Source organism: Panicum virgatum, chromosome 9N (genome assembly GCF_016808335.1).
Source record: "Panicum virgatum strain AP13 chromosome 9N, P.virgatum_v5, whole genome shotgun sequence".
Taxonomy (NCBI): domain Eukaryota; kingdom Viridiplantae; phylum Streptophyta; class Magnoliopsida; order Poales; family Poaceae; genus Panicum; species Panicum virgatum.
The window spans coordinates 60340784-60359592 of NC_053153.1; the positions used below are offsets into that span (position 1 = coordinate 60340784).

Here is an 18809-nt window from a genome sequence, read left to right on the forward strand (position 1 = left end):
AGATTTGAGAAATGATCATGCGATTATGGAACAAGAGAAGAGAAATTGCATACAGGCTATCTGGAGGCAAGATACTTCCAGCTATTATGCTTCAGCTGAAGTTAAATACTAGAGGTTGGGGCACTTGAGAATTGTACCATCTGCTAATTGGAGTGCAGAGGTCTGGGACCATAGCAGGAAAGTTGAGAGGCATATAGTGAAGTTAAATAAAAGGACTTGTACATGTCTTGAGTGGCGGCACACTAGTAAGCCATGTCAACATGTATTGGCCTTTGTAAGCAGCCAATGGGGACTTGACCTTGAACAGTTTGTGCACGAGTACTACTCGGTGGATAGATTCAGGGCTGCTTATGGTAGAGAGATTGAGCCAATGACAGATAAAACACAATGGCCGAGGGTGGAACTACCATTTGTTGTTGGTGCACCTCTTGCTAAAGGAGAGGCAAGGAGACGAAGAAAACTAAGGTTGAAAGGATTTATGAAGGGTGGCCACAAGAAGAAAGCTGCAAAAGATGGTGAAGGTTCAACTGAAGTTGGAGGAGCAAATGGAGGTGACAATGGTACTGCCCCAACCAATGCAAAGGGTCAGAAAATGATTAAAGGACCTATGACATACGCAAGGTTTGGTGAAAAAGGACACAGGCAAGCAAGTTCTAAGTGCAAACTCAATGGGACAGCGAAAAAGAGGTAACTATTGATTTTCTTCATCTATAATTTTAAATACTACCGGATGTTATTATAAATTATTCTATTTTACTTTAGAAAGCGAAACACTACAAAAAATCTGTTGATCTATGACGATTAAATTTCGTCATAGATCACTAAAAAACCATCATAAAATAGTATCTATGACGATCTCAAATAACGTCATGTATTGAGCGTCATAGATCATACTATTTGACGTTCCTTAAAATTTTGTTATGGATTGCTTAATCCATGATATTTTAAAAATGTCATAGAATGTCTCCGAGCCCCCCTAAGCCCAACCCAAGCCCGTTTTCTATGACGAAAATAAATGTCACAAACAGTATAATTTTCGTCACAGATTCAATTGCCAAGTCACACATTGATGACATAGAGAATAACGTGGCTGTTGACTTGGCGATGGCATGGATAACAATGATGATGTGTAAATTGACATGGTCAGTGACATGGCAATGACGTGGAAAGTGGGGCTGACATGGTAGGTGACGTGGCAATCAACATGGCAGGTGACGTGGCGAGTGACATCAGCAGCAACGCCCATGAATTGATGGGCCGAATTCAAAGAGAGCCACTAAGTTGGGACTGATTTCAGGCCTAGATTAATTATCAGCTAACAAAACTTCAACTCAAAATTAATAATCCAATAATGCTGACAATAGATAACCTATCCAGGCCTAGATTGTATCAACTGAAATTACAGCATTACAGCATCAACAACTCAGGTATATAATATAGAAGAGCTATTATTAATTAAAAAATCTCTTCCGCCTTCTGCTTCTTTCTGCCTAGTCTTATCATCGACCAATCTCTCTAGCTTACTGTTCCTTGAAGCTGCGGCTCCTCCGTCCCTCACGAGTCTCCTTGCTTGCTGTAAGCATGAGAAAAAATCACAAACAGCCCAGATGAAAATGATTAGCTGGTATTGTAGTTGTATTTAGAATGTCCTGCTCTATATGAGTTGTAGGTACTGGTATCTTATGTCCAACATAATCTATTATCTTATTTCCAACATGCTGATATAATTCACTGCACAATGCAAGAAAACATAGCAATAAACTGAACATACCAGCAGCAACTCAAGTTAGCACAATTGCACAGCATATAGCAGTTGATAACACCTCTGATCTTCGGTTCTAAAAATAGACATAGCAAAATCATGAAGGAGCATATCTATAAATACTTCTTAGATTTTATCCATGCTAAACCAGTCCACTATCCTATAGTTTACCCATCATATTACCCTTTGTTTCCTAATGAGATCGTCTGAATCCTGAAAGCAAAAAAAAAAAGGACATAGGCATTAAAAGATGGACATGCTAGACATGAAAAATTGTAGTATCAAGGTTAAATTCTTGACACATGGTAGTTAATCAACTGGAAATGTCGCAAGGCCGTTAATCAACTTTGAAATGTAGTAACAAGGTAAATTCTTAAGATGACATAGCATCGCAGCTTGCACAAAGCTACAGAAATGTCGCAAGGATGTTAATCAACTTTAAAATGCTGAATATTGAGCCTAGGCGTGCAAGTGCAGCTTGTGCAATGACTACTGAAAGCAAAACGCACATACCAGCAGGGGATTCAACTGGAAATGGTGGGACTAACAACTTGATTCTGGCTAGAGAAGCAATCAAGCAACAGTACTTGTGCTTTCATGGAAACTTACCATTGTATATCCTAGTCTAAAAAAACAAAGGTTCCCATGGAAACTTACCAATGTATATCCATGAGACAACTGAATGTGCAGATAAGAAAACAAAGAAGCTGCAAAATACGCAACATACCATTTAGGCATTTGCTCGAACAGGTTGCAGGCCGCTGGATCTACGCACTGGAATGGCCGCCAGAAAAACCAACGAAATCGAAAACACCACGCTTTTGCTCCCTACCTTGTGGTGACGGACCCTGGAGAGGAGGTAGGCGTAGTCCCCGGCGAGCCGCAGCCATGGAAGGGGGCTCCGCCTAGGACACCGCCGCAGGAGCCGCGGCGAAGAAGGTCCTCGACGCCCAGGCTACCATTGTGGAATCGTGGAGGAGTTTGTGGATCCGACCACCCGTCGTTGTTACGGGGTGAGTTGAGGACGGGCGCGGCGGATCTGAGAAGAGGATCCTCCTTGGCAGCAGCGTCCTCCTAGCTGCAGTGGTGGGTGGCGAGGGAGGACGCAACGGCTGGGCTCGCCTCGGGGAGTCAGGCTGCCTGCGCCGGAGCTCCGCGAGCTGGGGGGCCAGGAGCTCCGCGCCGCTGGATCCTGCCGTGGCTGGATGCGCGAGCCCCGGGTCCTCCGGCTCCAGTGCTCGGGGAGCTAGGGGGAGAGCGGCCAGCGCGTGCTGCCGTCATCCACGCGGCCGGAGGAGGCGCCGCCAGGAGGGGATTTTGGGAGAGAGCGATGGGGGAGAGAGAGAGATGAGGAAGAGTAGCTAGGTTTTCGGGGGGACTGCTGCGCCGCTTTTTAGGCTATCTCCGACTATTCCTCTCGTCCAACCCCTCAAACATACTATTTACTATATTTTATTATTTTCCTCCAAAAAAATTTCTCCTCTTATAACTCCTTTTCTCCGACCATTCCCCTCATATCTATTCCCTCTATATACTATCACTCATTAACTAACTATTTATTTATCGTTTTTGAATTTACAAAATCATACAATATTTGTACTGTCATAATACACATTATCATCATATTACGGGACTCAAACGAGATTAATATCATGAAGAAATGATGTGATTAAAATATAGGAGGAGATGTGAACTCCCTCCATACACGTGGGAGATTCATCTCTCCCCTTACGTAGGGGGAGCTGTGGAGGGAGCCGTTGGAGCGCTCGCTCCCCCCAAAGCCCCCCTACGTAGGGTGGGGGCGGTTTACCGTGCCCCCTTGGAGCAAGCCTTAAGGGTTGGGATAGAAAATGAGAGCCATTGGATACTCGATGAACGGTTGAAAGTAGTTGGGCCATTTGGGCCGGATTGATGTATGATTGTTTCTCTACTTAACGTTTTCTCTATATCCTTTTTCATTTTATTGCACCATATGAAGTAGCACACAAAAATAATTATCTTATATATATCAATATATTTTTTACATACAATAAACTACATATTAGTTGTCTTGTGTTATCGCCATAATTTAACAGGTTAATTAATGGGCCGCGAGTGAGTTGGGCTTAATGAAGAAGTTGAAGGAGGCTTACGAATCGGCTCCTGCGTGAGCATTTGGGGCATGTGAGCCATGTATCTTTAGACTTAGTTCAGATTGAGTTAGATATAGAGTCCGATATGGACACATTAGTTTAGATTGTTTCCCAAATCTCCGGACTATAAATATGTAACCTCTAGTATTTGTAAAAAGGGAATGTCATCACGTTTGCAATCAACAACTCTTGGCGCACCGCCACCCCTAATCCTAGGGTTTCATCCAAGTAAGCGTCATGCTGCCCTGATCGCTTCTTGCGATCAGGGCAGCGTTGTTCTTGCTTTTACCTTGGTATTACTCGTACTGAAGCGTTTTTTATGGCGAGTAGTACTAGTTATCCTGATGTTCGTAGCATGGCTTTTAGTAGATCCATCGTGCTTTTGTTGCTTACCATCTATGAATATCATGTTGTTTCTGCGAGGCCACGTTTTAATCTTATGCTAATTCTTGTTGCATAGAATTAGTTGCACGGAGACAGCACCCTGCTTCTTTTCCATCTAGTAGATCTAATCTGTTACGGTTTATTCTTATACTTAAGAATTGGCGTAATATCTACTAGGTTAGGCCTTGCAAACGGGTTGGATGATCCGGTGACGTATTAGATGCTTTGCCTTAGTCTTAACAGGGAATTGATCTGGGAATCAGCTTTAGCTTGTTCTTAGGCCTCTATTCTGGTTAAGGTTTAGTTATTTATTATGCTCATTAGGCCCAATTACGTGTAGGATGTTCCGATCTAGCAGTGTCATGGATTAGATTAGCAAGATTTAATTGAAGCAGCTTTACAGTTATTTGCTTTATTTATCAATATCCGGATACAAGCAGATCCAATCTGACACCGGGACTCGATCGGCTCTTTAAAGCCTATGCAAGAGTCGTCCCGGGGAGCCGACCACGGCTCGGACTTACGTTTCCACGTGTTTGTGTATGCATGCAAATCGTTGCAAGCACGTTCGCACCTTCCTGATTGGGTATAGGTCAGGTGGCACGCCCTGCGTCTTATAAAGCCGCGGCGTGTGCCAGGATTGCGGGCCGTTGACGAGGGAGCAGTGCTTGCCAGCGCCCCGGCGACCTCCAGGCTCTTCGTGTTGCCTGTCACTACTCGCCGGTGAGTTTTGACCGACAACACATTCTGGCACGCCCAGTGAGACCTTCATCAGCAACAACGCCCGCCGCAGAAATGACAGGACTTCAGGACCAAGCACCGGTTCCCCCGGTCACTAAACCTGTCACGTATGAAGAGCTGACTCCAGAACACAAGCAAAAATACGATGAGGTCAAAGCTCAGTTCGAAGCCGATCTCATCGGCTCTTTCGAGAGGACCCGCAACCACGGCATCAGGTGGAAGGGGTTCTCACCTGAAGGCGCTCTCGACAACATTGACCTGTCCGTACCATCAGAAGAGCGCACTAGAGCCCTACGCCAGAAGATGAACTACATGGTGGCTCACACGCTTCATCGGCACTCAGAAAGCCTGGTGAATGAGCTCGAGTGTGTGGCACATCGTGTTGTCCAGGAGGTGATCAAGTACCAGTACTCCCCATCAAGACCAGTCCTGGGGAGCCATAGGGGGGAAGCTGCATTGCAATCTAGGCCGCCAGTATAGTACTCGCTCGCGGCAGCAGGACCGCAGAGTTCGCCGATCTACGTCGTCTACAAGATCGGTGGTGACCCCGGGGAGGGACAATTCCTGAGCGAGCCACCCAAAGAGATCCCGCACAGCTACACGTGCGTGTACATACCTGACAATATCAACCCAACACGCACGGGACATCTGGTGGGTACTGGTGCTTCAGGAGCAGATGCGGAGAAGCAGGCATGGCTAGCGAAGTACGCTACCGGGCCGAGTGCTGAGCCCTCGGCCCTAGGAGTTCTTAGTGTGGAGCAGGTCAGTGAAATACTAAGGGACCAGTTCGGTATCCTGCCCAAGAGAAAGGCGATCGGCTATTCTATGCCGTATCCAAGTGATTACGACTTGATCCCGTTGCCACCCAAGTATTGGCTCCCAGAGTTCACCAAGTTCAGTGGGTCAGAAGGGGCCATCTCTATCGAGCACGTGAGCCGATACCTAACGCAGCTTGGGATAATCTCAGTGTCGGATCCTCTAAGGATCCATTTCTTCTCCCAGTCCTTCACCGGTTCAGCCTTTGGATGGTATACATCACTGCCCATAGATTCAATCCGGACTTGGAGGCAGCTGGAAGAACAGTTCCACACCCAGTATCATTCAGAAGCTGCTGAAGCCGGGATTGCTGACCTCGCCCAAGTCAAGCAGAAGCGAGGGGAAAGTGTGTCAGAGTACGTCCAGCGCTTCAGAGAAGTTAAGAATCGATGCTACTCATCACGCATCACAGAGAAAGAGGCAGTCGATTTGGCTGTTCTGGGGCTCGCTAAGCCGATCAAGGATCTGGCTTTTCAGTTGGAATTCACCTCGCTGGCACACATGGTGCAGAAGCTTATGGAGTATGAACACTATCACCCTGAGCTGTATCAGGAAAAATTCAAAGCCATGTCAATATGGCCCAAGCAGGTGATTCCGATGATTCTGGCGAGTAACAAGAAGTGGTTGTGGCAGAGTGGACCCGGGGGGGCAAACCCCGTCCCGTGCAAGTGGGTCAAACAGAAGGGGCTTGTGAAGGGCTTTGACTTTGACGTGGCCAAGACAGAGCAGATATTCGACTTACTGCTCAAGGAGAAGCAGTTGAACCTCTCAGAGAATCATAAGCTGCCAACGACGCAAGAGCTGCAGGGGAGGCTGTACTGCAAGTGGCACCACTCGTTCACCCATACCACAAATGACTGCAAGGAGCTACGTCGGTAGATCTAGTCGGCTATCGAGCACGGCTGATTAATTCTGGCCCAACACACGATGAAGGTGGACAGTCAACCATTCCCACAAGATAACGTGGTGGAGCTGTCAGATTTCGGAACCAAGGGCCAGAACCTAGCATTCCAGATTAACATGGCAGGACCCATACACCGCCGTGACGAGCAGAGGAGAGAGGCCGCTTCTGGTAAACGGCCCCAGGATGAACATGAGCCGGAGCAGCAACATGTTACTGAAGAACAAGTGCGTCACATCCGCAATCAGCTCCCAGCTTACAATCGGCTTCTGGAAAAGTACCAGTATCAGTACAAGTTGCGCCGCCGATATGAATCGGAAGAGGAGGAGTATGAGCACCGCACAGGGAGGACGCTGGGGAGGCGCCAGGCTATACGCAACCACTGGCATTGCCCGTTCTTCAGGTACTGTTGGAATTCCAGCATGAGCCGATTGCCTACTATAGATGATTGCTTGGAGTGCAGGCCTCGGGGACGCCAGCCGGGCGAGACATCAGTGTTCCAACGCTTGGGGCCCAAAACACGTCATGACGACCATGTTAGGCGGCCATCTAGGGATGATCTTGAACCAGAAGAGGAAGATAAGTATCATCGTCCACGATGGTGTCCTGACGGGCTCAGCCGCTCACAGAAGCGCAGGGTGCTGCGCCTACGCAATCTCGAAGAGGCGGAGGCAAGGTATCTTGACGTGCTGAGGAAAGCGCGTCCGGATCTCGCAGAGCAAGTCAGTCGCCCGCAAAGGGTGGAAAGGCGCCCTCCAAGGAGGGAGTGGCGCCCCAAGCAGCCAAGAGCCGATGACAAGCCATCGGCTGATGTGAACATGGTGTTCGTGCTCCAGTCGGAGTTTCGGGTGCCCCAACCGGAGGAATTGGCCATCGCGCAGCTGGATCTCGGCCCACAGCCGATCATCTTCGAGAAGCCCAAGGAGAAAAGCTACAAGCACCTGAAGGGATTGTATCTCAAAGGCCTCATCGATGGCAAGCCTGTGAATAGGATGTTGGTCGACACTGGCGCCGCAGTCAATCTGATGCCGTACTCAGTGCTGCGCCGATTGGGTCGTTCCACTGCTGATCTTATCAAGACCAATGTGATGCTCAATGTTTTCAACGGCCAACCGTCAGAGGCGTAGGGCGTCCTCAATGTGAAGTTGACAGTTGGCCGCAAGACCGTCCCAACCTCGTTCTTCATCGTCAACAGTAAGAGTACATACACAGTGCTTCTTGGGAGGGATTGGATTCACGCCAATTGTTGTGTTCCTTCCATGATGCACCAGTGTTTGGTCCAGTGGGATGGCGATGAAGTGGAGGTGGTCCGTGCAGATGACTCCAGCGAGGTTTCGCTCGCAGACATGAACGCCTGGGACGCGGAAGGGCAAGAGCCGATCTCAGGGATCACGCTGGAAGACTGTGATCGGATCAAAGCGACAAAAAACGGGCTGAGGCTGGTCTTATCCACTGGCCTCATAGAGTAAAAACATCCTGGCAAGCTACGGAATCCAACAAGATTAGAGAGGCCGGTCCCAGCGACCGGCCCCAAAAAATGAGTAATATATGTTTGGAGTTAAAGTTGTTACATTATGTACAAATAATGGCCTGCTCCGATAGCTGGTCAGTTAATGAGCATTCAGTTTCAAGGAGTAATATAGAAACGGCCGGCCCGTGCGGTCGGCCGAAAATTTTCTTTTGTCATCTCCCCATGTTTGCTGTCGACGTGGCAGATGATGACGAGTCGCATGCATCTGCAGTCGATTTAACAGGCGACGGCAAGTTGGGGTACGGGTTTACATCAGCTGACGATTTGGAGGAAGTTGATATTGGTCCCGGGGATAAGCCGCGACCAACATTTATCAGCAAGAAGCTAGGCCCGAGTCTGCGTGAGCCGATGATAGCACTGTTGAGGAAATATCGGGATTATTTCGCGTGGGATTATACTGAAATGCCTGGTCTGGATAGAAGCATTGTCGAACATCGGCTCCCGCTTAATAAAGGATTTCGGCCGTTTCAACAACGAGCAAGACAGATGATGGCTGAAGTCCTGGAGGAGGTCAAGAAAGAGGTGCAAAAGATGTTGGACGCAGGGTTCATAAGGCCATACAGGTATGCAGAATGGATCTCAAGTGTGGTCCCTGTACAGAAGAAGGATGGCCGATGGAGAGTCTGTGTGGATTTCAGAGACCTCAACAGAGCGACGCCAAGGGACGAATATCCGATGCCCGTAGCAGAAATATTCATCAACGCCGCTGCCAGCCACAAAATGCTGAGCTTTATGGATGGTAACGCTGGCTACAACCAGATTTTCATGGCCCTAGAAGACATAAGCAAGACCGCGTTCAGAGTACCAGGCGCGGTTGGCTTGTTCGAGTATTTGGTTATGACCTTTAGATTGAAAAATGCCGGTGCAACGTATCAATGCGCCATGAATTACATTTTTCATGATCTCATCGGCAAGCTAGTAGAAATCTACATTGATGATGTCGTGGTAAAGTCCATGTCAGCTGAGGGGCATCTGGAAGATTTGCATAAAGTTTTGGAACGGACTCGGAAGTTTGGGCTCAAAATGAACCCAAAGAAATGTGCCTTTGGCGTGTCAGCCGGTCAGTTCTTAGGATTCCTGGTGCATAAGCGGGGAATCGAGATCGGCTTGAAGAGTCAGAAGGCGGTAAAGACAATGAAGCCACCTACTACGAAGAAGGAGTTACAAAAGCTCATCGGCAAAATCAATTTTGTCAGACGATTTATCTTCAATCTGTTGGGGCGTATCGAGCCGTTCATGGGTCTGGTGAAGATCAAGTCCGAGGATGAATTTCACTGGGGGGCAGAGCAGCAGCAAGCTTTCGACGAAATCAAGGAATACTTGTCGAAGCCTCCAGTTTTGGTTCCTCCACGGCAGGACAGGCCTTTCTATGTGTATCTGTCCGTGGGTGACACTTCCATCGCCTCGGTTCTGATTCAAAAACATGACGACCAGGAGAGGGTTGTCTTCTACCTCAGCAGGCGCATGTTGGATGCTGAGACCAGGTATCCTGAGATCGAAAAGGTTTGTCTTTGTTTATTCTTTACATGTACAAAGCTTCGATATATTTTGCTCTCGGCGGAGACGATCGTTATATGTAAATCGGATGTCATCAAGCATATGTTATCGGCTCCTATTCTGAAAGGCCGACTAGGAAAATGGATGTTTGCATTGTCAGAATTCGATATCCGATATCAACCTGCAAAGGCAGTCAAGGGGCAGGCACTGGCGGATCTCATTGCAGACAGGGTCAACACTGACGTATCTGCACTTTTTGCACGTGCCTGGGCCATGTTCTTTGACGGATCGGCTTGTGATGATCGGTGCGGCGTAGGAATTCTGTTGGTATCGCCTCGTGGGGCGACATATTCTTTTTCCATCAGGATGGCTACTCCATGCACCAATAATTTAGTAGAATATGAGGTCGTTCGCAAAGGATTGGAGTTACTCCTGGAAGCTGGTGTAGAAGCAGTGGAAATATTTGGGGATTCAAAACTGGAGATTTCTCAGCTCACGGAAGAATATAAATGTGAGAGCGAAGCTCTTTTTCCGATATGGATGCAGTGCCGTGAGTTGATGTCACAATTCAGGTACATTAATTTCCACTGGATACGAAGGACTTTGAACAGTGAAGCCAATGACTTGGCACAGATGGCTTCCGGATACAAGGAAACATCCGATGGAGTCGACGTAGAGGTTCAGTTTCTAGAACCTGGAGACTGGAGAGCCAATATCTTCAATTATTTGAAGGATTCGGCTCGGGGGGCACCCAGAAGGATAAGACTCAAAGATATGAAGTATGTTCTGATAGGGGACGACATGTTCTACAGGACTTTGAAAGGATTGCTACTTAAATGTTTGAGGCCTTCGGAGTCGAATCGGCTCTTGCATGAGGTTCATGAAGGAGCCTGCGGTACTCATCAATCGGCTCACAAGATGAAATGGCTGATTAGACGATCGGGATATTACTGGCCTACCATACAAGAGGATTGCTTTAAATATTACAAGGGATGTCAGGCATGTCAGAGATTCGGCAAAAATCAGATGGTACCGGCATCAGTAATGAATCCTATCATTAAGCCATGGCCATTCAGGGGTTGGGCCATGGATATGATTGGCCAGATTAACCCGCCATATAGCAAAGGTCACCAATGGGTGTTAGCTGTCACAGATTATTTCACAAAATGGGTGGAGGTGGTACCCATGAGGTCGGTGGCATCGAAAGATGTGATCGATTTCATTAAGGAGCACATCATTCATAGGTTTGGGATCCCTCAGACCATCACGACCAATGGATGATCGGTCTTTATATCGGAGGAATTTAGAAAGTTTGCCGATGACACGGGGTTCAAGCTGATCAGATCATCCTCATATTATGCCCAGGCTAATGGACAGGCTGGGCATAAAAAAAAGAGGCAAAAAAGTGAGAGAGGCCAACACGTTGAGTTGGCCTGCAAAAAAAATTATATCAGATGCAAGGCAGCCGATGTGTCACCATTGACTTAAGATGTTTTTAATGAGTACAAGTTTCGGGTTTAACAGGCAACATTAAATGTTTTCTGAATAGTTCTACTAGTTCAGGAACCCTTCTATGGCATGGATGGCTTCTGCGCGTACGGTGTCGGCTCTTGCGATGATCGCTTCGTCGTCCTTGTCATCGCCTGTTACTATCTGTTGACTCAAGGTGCTTATCTCTACAAACTCTGCCCGTATCTGCTCGGTCATTTCTTGGGCTTCTTGCTTGGAGTTTGCAATCGAGGTTTTCTCCTCTTGGATCAGTCTTTGGGTGGTGCGGACCTTTTCTTCTAGTTCCATCAGTTCCTTTTCCAGGAGGTTGAGCCGCCTTGTACTCTCGGAGATGTCAGCTTTAGCATCCAGAGTTGCTTTCTTTTGGTTGAGCAGTTTGCACTTCTGAGCAATGTCAGCTTTCAGAGGGATTTGAAAATGACGTAATTCTATTCTCTGTTGTGCTGCTTTCACTTCTGTCCGAAAGAAGGGAAGATGGCCGGCTGGCCAAAGCTTGACCCGAAGTGACTCTGGGAGTTGGGATTCTATCAGCTCTAGGATTTTCTGTATTTCTTTGGAGTCGTCGACTAGGGTTCTGATTGGAGCAGAGAGCAGACCCTTGATGAGTTGAAGCTGATCTGCCAGGTTAGCCGATTGCTGTGGAGTTGGTACCTTTGCTCCAAGGGCAGTCAGACCCATTGTTGCCAGGTCAAAGGAGAGCAAGTCTAAAATATCAAAGCCCTGTGAAAATATTGAAGTTAGTGTGGGGGCAAAGTGCATTAATGGAGTTATCGGCTGATTTAGAAGTGGCTCTTGTAGTGTTACCTGTTGTAAGGAAGAAGTAATGGTCGATCCGAGTGTGATCGGCTCAATTGGGGCAGCGGCAGTGGCATCGGCTATGTCGGCTTGTTCGTCACGCGTCTCTATTGGAGCTTCAGGAGTTCTGGGTTGGGCTTCCATCGTCACATCATCTGTTGCAGTTTCTTCGCTGCGAATTTCTGCTTGGACGATGGTTGCTTCTTGCTGTTCAGGGATTTCAGTTGTTCCAGTATCGACTTCATGAACAGCGGTTCTCTATTGTGATGGGCTTTCAGTGCTGAGGATTTCTTCAGTTGTGTCCTGGAGAAAGGATTATAATCAACCAGAGTATATGTGCATATAAAAGGGGAGAACGTTCAGGAGAATTCAGAGAGATGGATTACCTGGTTGGTGTTGGAGTCTGATGGACTTGGGGAAGGTTGTGTTGTCTTCTTGATGACCCGTCTCATGAAGATCTTCCTTTTCTTAGTTGGCACTCGGGGGGCAGCACCTCCAGAGAATTGTCTCCGCTTAGAGGCCGACTGTAGTAAGTCTGGCTGAACAGTCATTATTACTTTCTTCATCGATGGCGATCCCTTACAAAAGAGAACATCAGGGGCGGATGGAAGAAAGTAAATGGTTCCCCGTTGGTTGTCATGGGTTCTGGACCATCTTGTTGCTGTAAGCAAGATGAGCAAGGTTAGCCAAGAGAAATTGGGAGAGGGGTTAGAAAGAATAAGATCACGGATTCAGTACCTCTTCCTCGGGGATTACATATTCAGGATCAATTTTCTGCAGTAGAGGGCCTAAATCTCTTCTGAATACGTGAGTTTTCCACATTTCCCACCAAGTGTTAAAGCCGATTGACAAGGAAGTAAAAGATAGATCGGCTGGTATTAGAATGTGGAGGTTGTCGAACATGCTGTAGCATCTTGAACTGGTAAGACCGTTAGGTAGATCGGCTCTACTCTCCACCAAGTGGTGAATATGGAAATGGGGAGGGACTTGTCCTAGGCTGAACTGCCGAGCTACTATGACTGGCTGATAGGTTTCATAACCTGGTTTGATGATTCTGTTGGAAGTGCTTATGCTGACAGGAAGAAAGCCAGGTCGGATCATTAGAGAATATAGATGCCGAGTGTTGTTGTCATCGGCAAAGCTGTCCAGTCTGAAGGTAGTTGGGTTCTCGAAGACTTCAGATTCAGTGAATGGAAAGAAGAGGGGATTCCCTAGTCCTTTGTAGAAAATTCTGAACCATTTTGCTGCATCTGTTGAGTTCAGTTTACTGCCAGGAAGGCTGAATAAGGCTTGGCAATAGCTGGTGCATCTAATTGGTCTGCCATTCTCGTCAGGGAAGGAATTCTTGGCAAAGCTTTGGAAGTTTGGGATCTGATGCTGGAAGTAGAGCTGTGCCCATAACTGAATGAACCACCAGGGGCCTCCAGTTCTGAGTTTCCTTTGGCTGAGCAAGCTAGTTGTCATTAAGTGGAGATATCTGTATGTTTCTCCGAGGAAAAGCTTGCCTAGGCTGGTGTGGTTGCCATGGGCTAGATGGTAAGCCAAAGGAAGATAATTCTTGGTTGGGGCTAAGGAAGGACCACAGAAGATGAAATGTTCTAGCCAAAGATTTAGAAAGGCTGTGTGTTCCTTTTTACTTACTGGACCTTTCATTTTTCATGTGCTGGTTCATATAAGTGCTCCAGTTTGTGCAGTCTGTTTTAGAAGAAAGTTTGAAGGGGACTTCTACCATTCTGTGAGCTGCAGGATCAGGAGACTTAATGTCTAGGCCAGTAATCATGGTAACATCCAGCAGAGTAGGGGTCATGGGTCCATGACCAAAGAGGAAACAATTTAGAGCATCGGACAAGAAATAGCCGATGGTCTTCAGAAGGTTTTCATCTTTATCCAAGGGAGATAATGATAGACTGAGTGCATCAGCTATGTTCAGTTCTTGCCACAAGGGTATGTAGGCTTTTGCTACTCTATTGTACCATGTAGTCCAGCTCTCGGGTGGATTGGGCTAGGCTCTTAAGCAGTCGGCCCAGGAATTCAAATCAATGTTTTGACTTACAAAAGGGATCCTATTTGCTTCACAGGAGATTAAATCTGTGGGATTTTCATAAGTTCGTGGGCCAAGACAAAAGGATTTTGGATTGGAAGGATGCGACAGGAGGATGTCTGACACCTGAAGTTCAGAGAATCAGAAATTTACATGTGGTGTATTATTTCAGAGTTTAATTTGTTGGAGGCTTAACAAGCTGAAGAAAATTTAAAAGGCAGGCTGAATGTTACCTTCAGGCCACATATTGTCGCATCATCGATTGCAGAATTCGTTGTCTGAGCTGCAGAATCCGCCATGGTTCAGATCTGCTGACTTAGGGTTTGGTTGTTCTGCGGGTTCTGATTCGAATTCTGGATGATTTGCGAGTCTTTGCTCGAATTTATGGAGCGGGATTCTCGAATTACGCTCGGATTTGGAGTGTCTATTTCGAGTCGGATTCGGAGTGGAGATGGTGTTCTGTTCTTATGCGGGTTGCTTCCAATTTTGAATTCCGTCGGCTCTTGGACATTAGTAAAGCCTGATGCGATGCCATCGGCTTTTTGGGGTGAGATCCGAGCGAACAAGTTAAAAGATGATAAGCTTCATTAAAAGTTGGTTTTTTACAGAAAAACCGATTTGACAAAGGAAGAATCCTTCGGCTTTACAATATTACTTCTACACTACTACCTACATCTACCGCTCGTTGGTACCTAGTACCTACGGCGCTTGGGGCTTCAAGCCGGCGCATCTCCGCCGTCGCTGTCGTCGTCGTCGTCGCTGGCGCCGTCAAAGGCGTTGCTGCCGCCGTCGGTCTCGACGTCGCTGCTCCAGCCGCCGCCGCTGCCGCTGCCTTCTTCCTCGTTGTCTTCCTCGGAGGACCCGAGGAATCGGAAGGGCTTCCCTCCCATCGGTTTGTCGTTGCTGGAGGAGGAGCCGATCTCCTCTTCCGAGGAGGAATCGGCTCCATCCCGGGAGGAGTCTTCTTCGCTGCTGCCCTCCAACTCCTCCTGGAACAGGAGTTGGAGGTCATCGCCTTCAGTTTGGGGCTCGTCATCTTCGGAGGCGATCCCGAAGTCGAACTCCTCTGCATCCCAGTGCAGAGGAGCGAGCGCCTCCTACGCCGCCACCGGGTTGTGCTCCGGCGTCGGTTCCCGACTCTCAGGAATGGAGTCGAGGGAGGAGGCAGAGAAGTTTGAAGAAGGGGAAGAAGGAGGAGAAGAAGAGTAGCCGATGGAGTTGGAGTCGGAGGAAGAGGAAATCGCCATGGCTACTGGCTAATGAAGGTTGGGGTTTTCTGTGCTACTTGGCTTTGGGAGGAAGATGAGTTTGTCGTGAAGAGAGTTGATTCGGGATGAGATTAAATAGTAAAAAAAAATGGAAGATGGATCGGCAGTTTCACATTCTACGAGGAGCCAGTTGCAGAGACGTAGTGTCTTCCTTGGTGGTTGCAGCGGTTTTTAATGAGCATTAACGGGAAGATGAAGCAACGGAGTGGTTTTGGAATTATCATTGCCAAAACCAGGGGGCATGTGTTATCGCCATAATTTAACAGGTTAATTAATGGGCCGCGAGTGAGTTGGGCTTAATGAAGAAGTTGAAGGAGGCTTACGAATCGGCTCCTGCGTGAGCATTTGGGCCATGTGGGCCATGTATCTTTAGACTTAGTTCAGATTGAGTTAGAGATAGAGTCCGATATGGACACATTAGTTTAGATTGTTTCCCAAGTCTCCGAACTATAAATATGTACCCTCTAGTATTTGTAAAAAGAGAACGTCATCACGTTTGCAATCAACAACTCTTGGCGCACCACCACCCCTAATCCTAGGGTTTCATCCAAGTAAGCGTCATGCTGCCCTGATCGCTTCTTGCGATCAGGGCAGCGTTATTCTTGCTTTTACCTTGGTATTACTCGTACTGAAGCGTTTTTTATGGCGAGTAGTACTAGTTATCCTGATGTTCGTAGCATGACTTTTAGTAGATCCATTGTGCTTTTGTTGCTTACCATCTATGAATATCATGTTGTTTCTGTGCGGCCACGTTTTAATCTTATGCTAATTCTTGTTGCATAGAATTAGTTGCACGGAGACAACACCCTGCTTCTTTTCCATCTAGTAGATCTAATCTGTTACGGTTTATTCTTATACTTAAGAATTGGCGTAATATCTACTAGGTTAGGCCTTGCAAACGGGTTGGATGATCCGGTGACGTATTAGATGTTTTGCCTTAGTCTTAACAGGGAATTGATCTGGGAATCGGCTTTAGCTTGTTCTTAGGCCTCTATTCTGGTTAAGGTTTAGTTATTTATTACGCTCATTAGGCCCAATTACGTGTAGGATGTTCCGATCTAGCAGTGAAGCTTTTACCATCGTGGATTAGATTAGCAAGATTTAATTGAAGCAGCTTTACAGTTATTTACTTTATTTATCAATATCCGGATACTAGCAGATCCAATCTGACACCGGGACTCGATCGGCTCTTTAAAGCCGATGCAAGAGTCGTCCCGGGGAGCCGACCACGGCTCGGACTTACGTTTCCACGTGTTTGTGTATGCAGACAAATCGTTACAAGCACGTTCGCACCTTCCTGATCGGGTATAGGTCAGGTGGCACGCCCTGCGTCTTATAAAACCGCAGCGTGTGCCAGGATTGCGGGCCGTTGATGGGGGAGCAGCGCTTGCCAGTGCCCCGGCGACCTCCCGGCTCTTCATGTTGCCTGTCGCTACTCGCCGATGGGATTTGACCGACAACATCTTGTAGAAGTATCAGTAATTTTTAAGCAGATTTGCTATTTTCTACCATTTGAATAAATTTTTGCATACATATCATTTTTGGCGGGTTTATTGATATTATTTAGAATTTGAACTACAAATAATATTTAAAAAAATCTCAAAAATGTTATTTAGGTATTTATGTTTTGTTAAAGCTAGTATCATAAAAATAGATAAAATTTCAAATGTTTGCTAGGGATAATTCAACCTTCTACTTGCCCCCTTGTTACAAAATAATGATAATAATACCTAAAACTTCTTCGAAAATTCTATAAATTGCCATAGAATCATTTTATGGGTGTATAAACTTTACATAAAAATTTCATAAGATTTTATAAAAATTGAAGTATATATTGTTCACAAATGGATAGATCTCTCACTTTGTTTCATATAACTTAAGTCAAACTTTGGAATTTACATACCTCATAATATGTTCAAACTCGTATGCATCTCAATTTTGGACATCACCTTATGTTGACCATAACATTGAAAAATACCAAGTTACATTAGCAGTTGTTATGAAAAACCATGCTTTTCAATGCTCTATTTAGTTGGAATAAAACATGTCATATGAAAATAATCAAGATATAGCAATTAACATATAAACAAAAGCCACAAAATAAAATATTCTGATTTTAGAAAGATTCAAAAAAAAAGAACCATCAAATTTGGAGTTGTTATGAGGGAGAAATACTGATTACAAAATTTAATTCCAGATTAAAAAGAATAAGATGAATCGCACATTTGTTCTTCAATGCAGGGCCACGTTTAAAAAATAATGTATAAAACTTTTATAGCCCATGACCTTCACAAACGAAGCTTCGGCGCAATGGTAGGGCACTAGCTTCTGGTCTTGGTGACGCCGGGTTCGAATCCCAAATGTGCCATTTTGCCTCTTTTTATCAGAATTAAAACATGAGATACCTATGTATAAAAAGTTTAATACCTGGTACAACTACAAAAAATGCTGTGGTCTAATGGAAAGGTCGGTCCCTTGTACCCTGGGGACCTGGGTTCGAAAGCCTCTCACCCCCCCTGTCGCTACTTTTCTTTTCTTTTTAACAAAAGAACCCTGCCGCTACTTTTGCTACTTTTGTTTTCTTTTTAACCCATACTGATAATTTAACTAAACAAAATAACGCCTAGCATACCATGAATGTGGGCATAGCTCATTGGTAAGTCATTTTTTTATATCTTTGAGATTTGAGACTAGGTTAGGCGGCCTGGTGGTTAGTTGTGGTCGACTCAAGTCCACACTGCCTGTATAAAAATGATGAATGTCAATACATATACTAGTCAAAATAACTATGACGATTTCTGTGACATTAATGCTGGAACGTCATTGTTTTGTGGGCTCGATTATGATGAATTCAATAAAACATCACTAAATTTTGGGCCAAGGGCCCATACCTTCAAATACATGACGAAAATTTGAAAATCGTCATGGATTGTGTGCGATTGTGACGCCTTTTTAAAATGTCATGAAATTTTCGTCATAGATCACCACATTTCTTGTACAACCAAGTAAGAATGTTACAAAAGCTGTGCCTGAAGAACATAGCACACCAAATAGGCTAACAAGAGAAGAAATACTACGGGATAGTCCAGGAAGGATTACTAGAAGGTAAGGAATACATAGACATTTACTGTATCATAAGTTATTTGTATAAATCTAACTGTCATGCCATATTTTTGTGCAGCAAGCTTGCATTCTTATTAGGAGAGGGCAACTCTTCACACCCACTGCTACTAGTAGTCCTGAAAGGATGCCTACCGCGGCCGCACAAAAAAAAGATGACTCCAAAAAGGAAGCTTCGTGTTGGATGAATGATAGCCATTAGTTTTTGTGCTTAGAATATTTTGTCGGCATAGTATGAGATGTAAACTTATATTTTATTTCATATTAGATGGAACTCTTCTAGATTAAAATTATGGTTATGTGAGATAAACT

At 45.9% G+C, this 18809-nt stretch overlaps 1 long non-coding RNA gene and 1 pseudogene across 1 annotated transcript; one reads left to right on the plus strand and one right to left on the minus strand.

Annotated features, from left to right (window-relative positions):
- Positions 1-217: 217 nt before the first annotated feature.
- LOC120690399 lies at positions 218-18790 on the plus strand (annotated as a pseudogene).
- Positions 1282-3137, minus strand: LOC120690400. The gene is made up of 2 exons (XR_005681740.1): positions 1772-3137; positions 1282-1573 (listed from the first exon to the last, which is right to left on the minus strand). It is a non-coding gene; the product is annotated as an uncharacterized LOC120690400 (long non-coding RNA).
- Positions 18791-18809: the final 19 nt, after the last annotated feature.